Source organism: Lolium perenne, chromosome 5 (assembly GCF_019359855.2).
Source record: "Lolium perenne isolate Kyuss_39 chromosome 5, Kyuss_2.0, whole genome shotgun sequence".
Classification (NCBI taxonomy): Eukaryota; Viridiplantae; Streptophyta; class Magnoliopsida; order Poales; family Poaceae; genus Lolium; species Lolium perenne.
The window spans coordinates 105,108,660-105,120,852 of record NC_067248.2 but is presented as its reverse complement, the minus strand read 5'-3'; the positions used below and the strand labels follow the sequence as shown (position 1 = coordinate 105,120,852).

Genomic DNA, 12,193 nt, shown 5'->3' with positions numbered 1-12,193 from the left:
AAGTCGATCTCTTCCATTCTAGGAATTCTAGTGTTTGGATCTTTTGCTATTTGCAATTCTATCTTTGCGCTCTTTTCCTCTTTGGAACTCTATCGATTTCTTGTGGGGACCCCGAACTAGCTGTCCGAAATACGCTGTTATGTATACAGTTCACGTTCCCATGATCAGTGTGCCGTGAACACATAACCGAACTGATATCAAATTACATCATCCTTTACAAAACGGAATAAGAAAATTACAATACGGTCACATGACCCATCTTTACAAGATAGCCTCGAAGGGCCTAATCTAATCATCAGAGTAGCAGAATCACTTCAGCAGCGTAGAGCCCAAGTCATCTGCCCTAATCCCTACAGGCAACTGACTGGGAAGACGTTCCTAGCTCGCATAGACGTCGTCAACTCCTTCTTCATCTGTCGAAGTCCTCCAGGTCTGGCCAAGTAAATAGCCAGGGACAAAGCCGTGAGTACATTTGAATTGTACTCGCAAACCATCAAGAAGGTGATAACAATTCTAACTAAAGAAGACAAGAGAGGAAGAATAGCTTCTCTGGTGGATATAGCAAGTGATAGAGAATAAGTTTCTCTTGTGGATATAGCATCCCACATCACAGTTGAAGGGGACACTAAGAGGGTGATAAGACATTTCTATGACATCTCTATATCTTTGTTGAAGAAGATACTTCAAAAGATATCCTATGACATCTATATATCTTTGTTGAAGAAGATACTTCAAAAGATTTCCACAACATAAAACACTAGGATGGGGTAACCCAATTTATTTGTCCTTCCCGACCATCTCCATATGGTCGTCACAACCTTTCCCGTACCCTTCCGGTACTCCAAAACAAGTTCTTTCCTTTCATTTGCCAAACCATTTTGTAAACCAAAACTCATCAGGCTAAACAACAGCCATTCCAACCGTCCATGACCGCGGACGCGGCTATTCGAATAGATTTTACTCTGCAGAGTTTGCACACTTTCCCCACAACTATCCGGATACCTATCGTGTGGGCATCATCCCGGCATAACAACATATGCCACGACGGATACCCGGACATAGCCTTTCGCCCCTTCAACTTAACACGAGGTCCTACCCTATGGAGTATGTACCTCCCCGGCACCGTGGCAGCTCACCTCCTTTTGAGCGTGGCTCCACCGCCAAGCCAGGAGACCCATAGTGTCTTCCGGACGGGTCAGCCCCGAAGGCCTCCCGTTATACTATTGTCCCAACCATGACAACCCGGACTCGGGGGTAACCGTACCCTTGTATAGTTGTGCGGTGCCTCATGCTAAGAAGAACAAACGTCAAGCTAAGCTCCGTGCCCACGTTGGAGTAGCTGTGGTTGCGCGGGTTAATTGTCACGGGTGAATACTTAGACGCCAATGTTTTCATAAAACAAGATTCTCTTTCCAACCATCTTTGCCAAGATCCTTTTCTTTCATAAACACACACTTAGGTAAGTCCAACTTACCCAAGGTTTTCCAAAAATTCTTTTCAACAAGGTATTTTTCGAAGGGGTTCCCAACCTATGGTTTCATGTAAGAACTAAGAGACAACAGTGGCATGATGCCAACCATCATACCACTAAGGAGGTGATAAATGAGGTGTCAAGGGGATCATACATACTTAGGATAAGCATGCATAGGGACAACATAAGTAGTATGATTAAACAAGGGTCATGATGTTAATCATCATGCCACTAAGAAGATGCTAATATAGGTGGTCAAGGGGGCATACATGCTTAGGGTAAGCATGCATGTTGTCAACATAAGAGGGAAAATACTTTCAGATTTGTGGTGTTAACCAACCAACACTAGTAGAAGTGAGGGTGGTCAACGATATTTGACATACCTAAGGTAGGTAGGCATACTCATCTCAAAATGAGAGTACACCAAGATCATGATGTTGTTACTACTACACTCACAAGGGTTGTAGGAGTGAATCGACAAGAAGTGTCACATGCTTAAGGTAAGCATGTAACTCAACAAGGTAGGATGGCGTAGCTATGATCAACAAGTGTACCAACAATTACTAAGATCATCATGAAGTATGACCAAGAGGATCATCATGCTTAAGACAAAGCATGCATCGACAAGATAAAGAGACTAACACACACAAGATCAAGAGACAAGAGTAATAATAAGGTGACAACAATATGAGACACATCAATCAGAGATCAAGAGATGGCTTGCCTTGGCTTATTTGTCCCTGGACTTCTTCAACTTCATCAATATAAGAATACCAACAATATAAATAAAATCCTTGTCCGATCCACTTCTTCTTCTCCGGAATCGTTCGCATCTATCGTCGGAAAATATAAAAGGAACACAATCAATCACATTGCACCAATCATAATAAGCATGCAACATTCAACAATCAACAAGCAATAGCTAACCACCTTACTACGAGATAACATACAAAGAACTTATAGATACTACAAAGCAACTAAAAGAGAACCCATTTTATTTACCTAGTAAAGGTATGAGAGTATCATAACTTAGCAATTGCCTCTCTCGGTATCACCATGGCACAACTAAGTATCCCCTGGTAGATAACATCATAAAGAGGACAAGTGCATTAGTTAGGCATTACAAACATTCATATTACATTTTGAAACATTTTTGGAAAAGCGGGAAGTCATTCTCTCTATTTTGTAAAGCTTACACAACACTACACAAAAATAGGAAGTAAATGATATGCCACACCATTTGAAGACTTAAGCCAAACAATATAACTAATGTTAAATTGCAGAGGTTTTGTTTTGCAATCATAAAACAAAGGTTGCCCATTTCTAATAAAAAGAGTTGGTCAAGGGTTCTAAATAAACCGAAAAGTTTTGCTTCAACAATGCATGTCACACATATACATTACTAACAGTAACAAATATGCATGAACAGAGACTAATACTATTTTTCCTAGATGGCCAGTACTAATACAAGACTAACCCAATTGGAATCACCCCAAAATATTAAACCTACAATTTTAGGAATTTCTCTGAATCTGACTGTACAGAAAACAAGATCTGTAAGCCATGAATCATAGAAAAATCCTAAAAATATGAGACCACTGGCATTTGAAAGATATTTAAACAGAGATGCATACACAATTGGATTTGGGTTCAAATAGTTTCTGAACCTCTCACAAATGGATTAACAAGATTACTGCATGTCTATACCATTTTCTTTACAACTGGATTTTCATAACAGATAAATGTTTGAATCTTGTTGGAGATGATTAAGAAAACATACAGCAGTCCTACAAAGTTGGAATCACTCAATTAGGGTCAAAGATGGATTTTAGGTGATTTAAAAACTAACAGCCATGTCTGCAGAACACACCAGAAAAGTTTAATTCACCACAAATCGTACAAAATTCATAAAAATATGAGGTCAGTTGAATCTGAAAGGTATTGAAAAGGTGGTTCTTACCCAATTTGTTTCATTCAAAAATTCTTTCCCAAGCTCCTGATTTAATTCGACAAAGTCAGATCTGACCAGATCTTGATCTGTGAACCATTTCAGTTTTAGGAGGTCAATCGAAGTGAAACCACCGCCAAAATGAAGGTATTGAAGAGGGCTTTCACCCAAAGTTGAGTTTGCTCAAAAAGGTTTTGTAAAACGGAACTTATTTAACAAATAGTGAATCTGCATGTTTACAGAACTTTATTTACCATGGAAAATCTGTTACGAATTTGAGGATGAAACCAACGCCTAGTTGTAGATCTTTTCAATACCTATCCGCGGAACTTTGAATCACTCGATTTGGCCCTGCACACGAGTTTTGGCGGATTTTACAAAATCGTACAGAATCTGAAACAGCAAGATAGCAGAAATTACTGCAGGGATTTGGACGAACTTTGCTCAAAAGTTTCAGATCTGAGGATTGCTCAACCTTCTCCATGCTTGGACCAACATGCACCTGCATCAAGATCCAATCTTGTGAGAGGGGAAAAGAGAAAGGGAGCTGGATTCATCAAAGATTAGGGGAGAAGAGAGTGAGAGAGATGCTCTCATGGTGAGGATGAGCTTGAGGGAGGAGGGAGCTTCATCTTGGTGAGCTCTTCATGGCCATGGCCGGCCATGGGAGCTAGGTGGAGCTGCATTTTCGTGGGGGAGAGTAGGAGAAGAGTGTGAGGGAGTAGATAAGGTGGGGGAGTGAGTGGAGAGAAGAAAAATGAGAGCAAGAGGAATGGAGGTGGCCGGCCAAGTGAGATTTATAGAGGGAGGGAGTGGTGGCAGCTCTTCACTTGATTGGCCAAGGTGGGTGGCTGCACATTTATTGATTGGGTTAGGTGGGAGGCAAGGCTTGTGGAGGAAGGCAAAGAAGAGGAAGGGCTGGCCGAAAATTCTTGCCATGGCCGGCTCCTATCTTGCCAAGAACAAGTGAGCAATGTGAGAGGGAGGCACAACATCTATGTGTATAGATCAAAGCATGAGGTTGAAGAAATAATGTCTATGAGTGACTTTGATGATGATAAGAATAGGAGTAGGTACATATAGATAAAAATAATTGTGAGGTGTTAATAAACATTGGTGCCAATGTTGAGGAATGAAGCACTTTGATCAAGTGATCAATTTGGCCAAAAGATGATGGTGGTGATAGTGGTTTAGACAATTGTAGAGCAAGGCTCAGAGAGATTGTGAGTGAAATAACCATACTCACAAGGATGAATATGGTGGCATAAATCATCAATTCATGAAGTCAAGATGATGAGGGTAAACCATACAAGAGTGAGATGTGATGAATGAATATAAGTAATTCTCCAAATAAGAGGCCAATTGGGAGTGGTTTGAAATACTCCCTGAGTCAAGGGTTTTGTCGAAGGGTGTTCATTTGAAAGTATCAAATGATCATCCATTTGATCAATAATTGGAGGATGAGTGGATACAATGTGGTAGATCCGAGATGTGCAAGAGTTGCCATTTGAAATAGAGTTTAATTGAAAGTTATAGGACACACCTCAATTATCTAGAGACAATTGGGAATGAACTCAAGTGAAATGAAATTTGAAAGTGTTGAGACAAAACTAGTTGGAACATAGGAGTTCAAAATATCCTACTTACTTTCTCAAGTAAAGTAGAGTTTTTCTCATTTGTAAAATAAACAAGTGAAAAACAAGAAATGGTATAGGTACCATAAACAAGCTTTTTGTTAAAACAAAGCAAAATAGAAAGTAATGTTTTAGAAATCAGTACTTGGTAGAAATGGTATGAAAAACAAGACCCATTTCAGTTCTTTATTTTCTTTGAAGAAATATCTTGAAAAGAGTTTAATAAAACTAGAGGTAGTTTTGTGATTAAACTGGGGAAGGAACACAATAGGGTTTTGAGAAGGAAAACTAATTTAGGGAGGAGTGTTCTCAAGGGTAGATGGTGGCTACAAAATGTACCCATCATACCTACTCTTGTTTTTGTGAATATAAAACTTGAATAAAGACAAGAGGTAGAAGTGAAGGAAGTGATCTTGAGGTTAAACATTGGATAGGGTACAAGATCAAGGGAGTATAAGAGTTGAAAGGATTGACTGAGACACGCAAGACATGGAGGTTGAAGAGGGTGTTGCATAGGTGGGATCCATGCATTGAGATCACCAATAACAGTGGTGGTTGCTTAGATATCAATTGCCAAAGTCTGGAACTTATAAGCCTGCCAAAACAGATTGTTGACTTGGCTTCAGACATGATGAGTGGGTATAAGAGGAGGATGTGATGAGGGGTAGATGATCCCAAATTTTGAATTAAGGAAGATTTGAGCTAGATTATCACAAACAGGAATATCAAGATGGTACACTCAAGTTGCCATCAGGAGAAGGGTTTGATGTAGTAAAAAGAAAAACAATTCTTCCTAAGCCACACATGTGTTTTATTTAGTGAGTAGTTAGATTGTTTTACCAAGAGGTGTTGTTCTTTGGGTAGCTCAAGTCAAAGTTCAGCAAGCAGATCAACACAATTCATCTAGCAACAGATCAAGACAATTCATATTAACAAACAGATCAAGATAATTCATCTAATTTGACTTTAGAAAAAGTTTTTGTTCCCCCTGATTTTTGCACTATGGACAACTAAACAGGGTTGCGAAAGTTGGGGTGTGACAGATCTTCCACCCTTAAAATAATCTCGTCCCGAGATTACTAAGCGTAGGACTAGAGGGGTTGTAAAGTTTAACTAACGTTAGACTCCATTCTTCTGTAGATGTGCCATTGTTGAGAAGGTCGTTGCTTCATCTTCTGGTAGACATGATGGATTCCTGTCGATGGCGAGCTTTCATGAAGAGGTTTACTACTCCATGTAGGTGTTAGATCTGTAGCTTCTTGATGATCCTAGCGGAGTCCATGATTTCGGACAAGTTAGTGCACTCCAACGGTGCTTTAGCCGGTTTGAAAACTTTTTAGAGTTGGCTTGAAATTTTAGTGGAAGACGAAGTCTTCCACCCTTAAAATTGTTCAACGGAGGTTCTAGAAAACTCTAAGCTTCGGCCACGGAGTCTTGTCGGGCGCTTTCTGAAGAAGTGATCTTTCTCTCGTCTTGAGTTGAACAGCTTCAGGAGGCGATGTGTAATCCACAGCTTCAAGGGGGGGGGGGGTTATGCATCCCAACAAGTTCTCAACGGTGTTTTTAGAAAGGTTTAAAATTTTAGGGTCAGCTCCAATTTTTAGTGGAAGACGAAGTCTTCCACCCTTAAGATTTTCCATCGGGGGCTTCAGAAAGACTCTGAACTTCTGCCTTGTGGCTTTGTCTGGGGCTTCTCAAGAAGTCGTCGATCTTCCATATTTAGTTGAGGAATCTTTAGGGGAGAAATGTAGACCACGGCTTCAAAAGGCACTCATGGTGTTTACTAAACCTTATAACGCGGGGTAAGTTAGTAAGTCGATGAAGCACCTGGTTGTTGTCCATAAGAAGCAGTAACAAAGGTCGTCGAAGGCAAGTCTTCAGCATGAGGGTCGGTGCTGACTTATACCAGTTAAGAAGTGAGCAGGTAAACTACACCTAATCTTGAGTCTTGAGGTACCTTCAGGAGCTTCACTTGATGAGGACCAGATGAACCATGTGATGTAGCTTGGCTTGGACGCTATTGTCCTCTCAGCTTGTTAGACGGTGTGTTAGAGGGTAGTCTGAAAAAGTTATCTTCGAAGTTAGTGCGATTATACTCCAAGGTTAGACAAAGTTAGTATGTCTTCTTGCAGAGGTGCAGTCACTCTTGAAGGTAGGGGTTTCTGTCTTCTCGGCTTAGTAGAGATGCTTCAGCTGATCTTGAAAGTAGTTGGCGTAGATAAGGGTCTGGGTCAGTTTCTCTGACGGTTGAGAATCGATGGTTAACAGGGTTAACTCATCCATTTAACTGGCAGTTAGCATTTTATCGATGAGGTGGATGAGGGTGAAAACATATTAGGGTGGGCTTCCTACGCTGGTTTATCACACGAATAGTGTTTTTTCTAACCAAAGGACCAAGACAATCATACACACAACAAACAGATAAAAACACTCAAGACAACACACTTAGGGAACTACAAGCAATCATCAAACCAGACATGGTAACACAAGTACCCATGGATGACTAATACGCGGGGGTAGCTCAATCAAAGCGATTGAGTTTGTCCTATCCATCCTATAGGTATGGGGCTGGTCACATATGTTGGCGTCTTCAGCTTGTTGACATCGTCTTCAACAAGGATTTTCTCAAAGCAGAGGGTGGTGATGCTGCCTGGTGTTGAGTCGTCGATGTTGTGGTAGAGGATAAAACTGTGTAGTCTTCTTGCTCAACATCCCAGGGACGTGAGGTCTTCGAAGGGGTAGCTGTTGAGGTACTCCCAAGGTTTGAGATCTTCTCGTGTCTGGCCTAAAAATTACTAGTCAAGAACTGAGGACTTGATCCCAGACAACTGCGAAAAGATGCAAGTCCATGGAGGAACAAGGTCAGCTCCTTGACAGACTTTGGTGACAACCAAAGACATGATCTACTTATCCTTTTATGTGCGCGCTAAGTCGGCCTCCAAGCTTCAATAGCTGTTGTTGGAGACATATGAGTCTTCCTGAGGGATTTATCCATCTGTGAGTTTGAGTCTCCGGCTGAGTTGGGACATCGTCCAATATGTAGGTTTGAAGTGGATGAGATAATAGAGTAAGAATTCTCAAACCCTTTTTTATAAAGCGGAGAGATAATAATTTAGAAGTTTTGAAGAAACAAGAGGAGTAGAAGCTATGCTTCCGACTAAAGAAATTTCTTTTTTTGGTAAATAGTTTTGCCCAAGTACTTGTTTCCTAACTAACGTCCATGCTAACTAAGGTCTCCTACAGTCAGGATAGCTCTGATACCAGCTCTGTGGGGACCCCGAACTAGCTGTCCGAAATACCCTGTTATGTATACAGTTCACGTTCCCATGATCAGTGTGCCGTGAACACATAACCGAACTGATATCAAATTACATCATCCTTTACAAAACGGAATAAGAAAATTACAATACGGTCACATGACCCATCTTTACAAGATAGCCTCGAAGGGCCTAATCTAATCATCAGAGTAGCAGAATCACTTCAGCAGCGTAGAGCCCAAGTCATCTGCCCTAATCCCTACAGGCAACTGACTGGGAAGACGTTCCTAGCTCGCATAGACGTCGTCAACTCCTTCTTCATCTGTCGAAGTCCTCCAGGTCTGGCCAAGTAAATAGCCAGGGACAAAGCCGTGAGTACATTTGAATTGTACTCGCAAACCATCAAGAAGGTGATAACAATTCTAACTAAAGAAGACAAGAGAGGAAGAATAGCTTCTCTGGTGGATATAGCAAGTGAAAGAGAATAAGTTTCTCTTGTGGATATAGCATCCCACATCACAGTTGAAGGGGACACTAAGAGGGTGATAAGACATTTCTATGACATCTCTATATCTTTGTTGAAGAAGATACTTCAAAAGATATCCTATGACATCTATATATCTTTGTTGAAGAAGATACTTCAAAAGATTTCCACAACATAAAACACTAGGATGGGGTAACCCAATTTATTTGTCCTTCCCGACCATCTCCATATGGTCGTCACAACCTTTCCCGTACCCTTCCGGTACTCCAAAACAAGTTCTTTCCTTTCATTTGCCAAACCATTTTGTAAACCAAAACTCATCAGGCTAAGCAACAGCCATTCCAACCGTCCATGACCGCGGACGCGGCTATTCGAATAGATTTTACTCTGCAGAGTTTGCACACTTTCCCCACAACTATCCGGATACCTATCGTGTGGGCATCATCCCGGCATAACAACATATGCCACGACGGATACCCGGACATAGCCTTTCGCCCCTTCAACTTAACACGAGGTCCTACCCTATGGAGTATGTACCTCCCCGGCACCGTGGCAGCTCACCTCCTTTTGAGCGTGGCTCCACCGCCAAGCCAGGAGACCCATAGTGTCTTCCGGACGGGTCAGCCCCGAAGGCCTCCCGTTATACTATTGTCCCAACCATGACAACCCGGACTCGGGGGTAACCGTACCCTTGTATAGTTGTGCGGTGCCTCATGCTAAGAAGAACAAACGTCAAGCTAAGCTCCGTGCCCACGTTGGAGTAGCTGTGGTTGCGCGGGTTAATTGTCACGGGTGAATACTTAGACGCCAATGTTTTCATAAAACAAGATTCTCTTTCCAACCATCTTTGCCAAGATCCTTTTCTTTCATAAACACACACTTAGGTAAGTCCAACTTACCCAATGTTTTCCAAAAAATTCTTTTCAACAAGGTATTTTTCGAAGGGGTTCCCAACCTATGGTTTCATGTAAGAACTAAGAGACAACAGTGGCATGATGCCAACCATCATACCACTAAGGAGGTGATAAATGAGGTGTCAAGGGGATCATACATACTTAGGATAAGCATGCATAGGGACAACATAAGTAGTATGATTAAACAAGGGTCATGATGTTAATCATCATGCCACTAAGAAGATGCTAATATAGGTGGTCAAGGGGGCATACATGCTTAGGGTAAGCATGCATGTTGTCAACATAAGAGGGAAAATACTTTCAGATTTGTGGTGTTAACCAACCAACACTAGTAGAAGTGAGGGTGGTCAACGATATTTGACATACCTAAGGTAGGTAGGCATACTCATCTCAAAATGAGAGTACACCAAGATCATGATGTTGTTACTACTACACTCACAAGGGTTGTAGGAGTGAATCGACAAGAAGTGTCACATGCTTAAGGTAAGCATGTAACTCAACAAGGTAGGATGGCGTAGCTATGATCAACAAGTATACCAACAATTACTAAGATCATCATGAAGTATGACCAAGAGGATCATCATGCTTAAGACAAAGCATGCATCGACAAGATAAAGAGACTAACACACACAAGATCAAGAGACAAGAGTAATAATCAGGTGACAACAATATGAGACACATCAATCAGAGATCAAGAGATGGCTTGCCTTGGCTTATTTGTCCCTGGACTTCTTCAACTTCATCAATATAAGAATACCAACAATATAAATAAAATCCTTGTCCAATCCACTTCTTCTCCGGAATCGTTCGCATCTATCGTCGGAAAATATAAAAGGAACACAATCAATCACATTGCACCAATCATAACAAGCATGCAACATTCAACAATCAACAAGCAATAGCTAACCACCTTACTACGAGATAACATACAAAGAACTTATAGATACTACAAAGCAACTAAAAGAGAACCCATTTTATTTACCTAGTAAAGGTATGAGAGTATCATAACTTAGCAATTGCCTCTCTCGGTATCACCATGGCACAACTAAGTATCCCCTGGTAGATAACATCATAAAGAGGACAAGTGCATTAGTTAGGCATTACAAACATTCATATTACATTTTGAAACATTTTTGGAAAAGCGGGAAGTCATTCTCTCTATTTTGTAAAGCTTACACAACACTACACAAGAATAGGAAGTAAATGATATGCCACACCATTTGAAGACTTAAGCCAAACAATATAACTAATGTTAAATTTCAGAGGTTTTGTTTTGCAATCATAAAACAAAGGTTGCCCATTTCTAATAAAAAGAGTTGGTCAAGGGTTCTAAATAAACCGAAAAGTTTTGCTTCAACAATGCATGTCACACATATACATTACTAACAGTAACAAATATGCATGAACAGAGACTAATACTATTTTTCCTAGATGGCCAGTACTAATACAAGACTAACCCAATTGGAATCACCCCAAAATATTAAACCTACAATTTTAGGAATTTATCTGAATCTGACTGTACAGAAAACAAGATCTTTAAGCCATGAATCATAGAAAAATCCTAAAAATATGAGACCACTGGCATTTGAAAGATATTTAAACAGAGATGCATACACAATTGGATTTGGGTTCATATAGTTTCTGAAACTCTCACAAATGGATTAACAAGATTACTGCATGTCTATACCATTTTCTTTACAACTGGATTTTCATAACAGATAAATGTTTGAATCTTGTTGGAGATGATTAAGAAAACATACAGCAGTCCTACAAAGTTGGAATCACTCAATTAGGGTCAAAGATGGATTTTAGGTGATTTAAAAACTAACAGCCATGTCTGCAGAACACACCGGAAAAGTTTAATTCACCACAAATCGTACAAAATTCATAAAAATATGAGGTCAGTTGAATCTGAAAGGTATTGAAAAGGTGGTTCTTACCCAATTTGTTTCATTCAAAAATTCTTTCCCAAGCTCCTGATTTAATTCGACAAAGTCAGATCTGACCAGATCTTGATCTGTGAACCATTTCAGTTTTAGGAGGTCAATCGAAGTGAAACCACCGCCAAAATGAAGGTATTGAAGAGGGCTTTCACCCAAAGTTGAGTTTGCTCAAAAAGGTTTTGTAAAACGGAACTTATTTAACAAACAGTGAATCTGCATGTTTACAGAACTTTATTTACCATGGAAAATCTGTTACGAATTTGAGGATGAAACCAACGCTAGTTGTAGATCTTTTCAATACCTATCCGCCGAACTTTGAATCACTCGATTTGGCCCTGCACACGAGTTTTGGCGGATTTTACAAAATCGTACAGAATCTGAAACAGCAAGATAGCAGAAATTACTGCAGGGATTTGGACGAACTTTGCTCAAAAGTTTCAGATCTGAGGATTGCTCAACCTTCTCCATGCTTGGACCAACATGCACCTGCATCAAGATCCAATCTTGTGAGAGGGGAAAAGAGAAAGGGAGCTGGATTCATC

At 40.4% G+C, this 12,193-nt stretch overlaps 1 long non-coding RNA gene across 1 annotated transcript; it reads right to left on the bottom strand.

Moving 5' to 3' along the window:
• Positions 1-316: 316 nt before the first annotated feature.
• On the bottom strand, positions 317-2,558 carry LOC139831277 (uncharacterized). Its single transcript, XR_011745974.1, has 3 exons — positions 2,474-2,558; positions 2,196-2,304; positions 317-432 (listed from the first exon to the last, which is right to left on the bottom strand). It is a non-coding gene; the product is annotated as an uncharacterized lncRNA (long non-coding RNA).
• Positions 2,559-12,193: the final 9,635 nt, after the last annotated feature.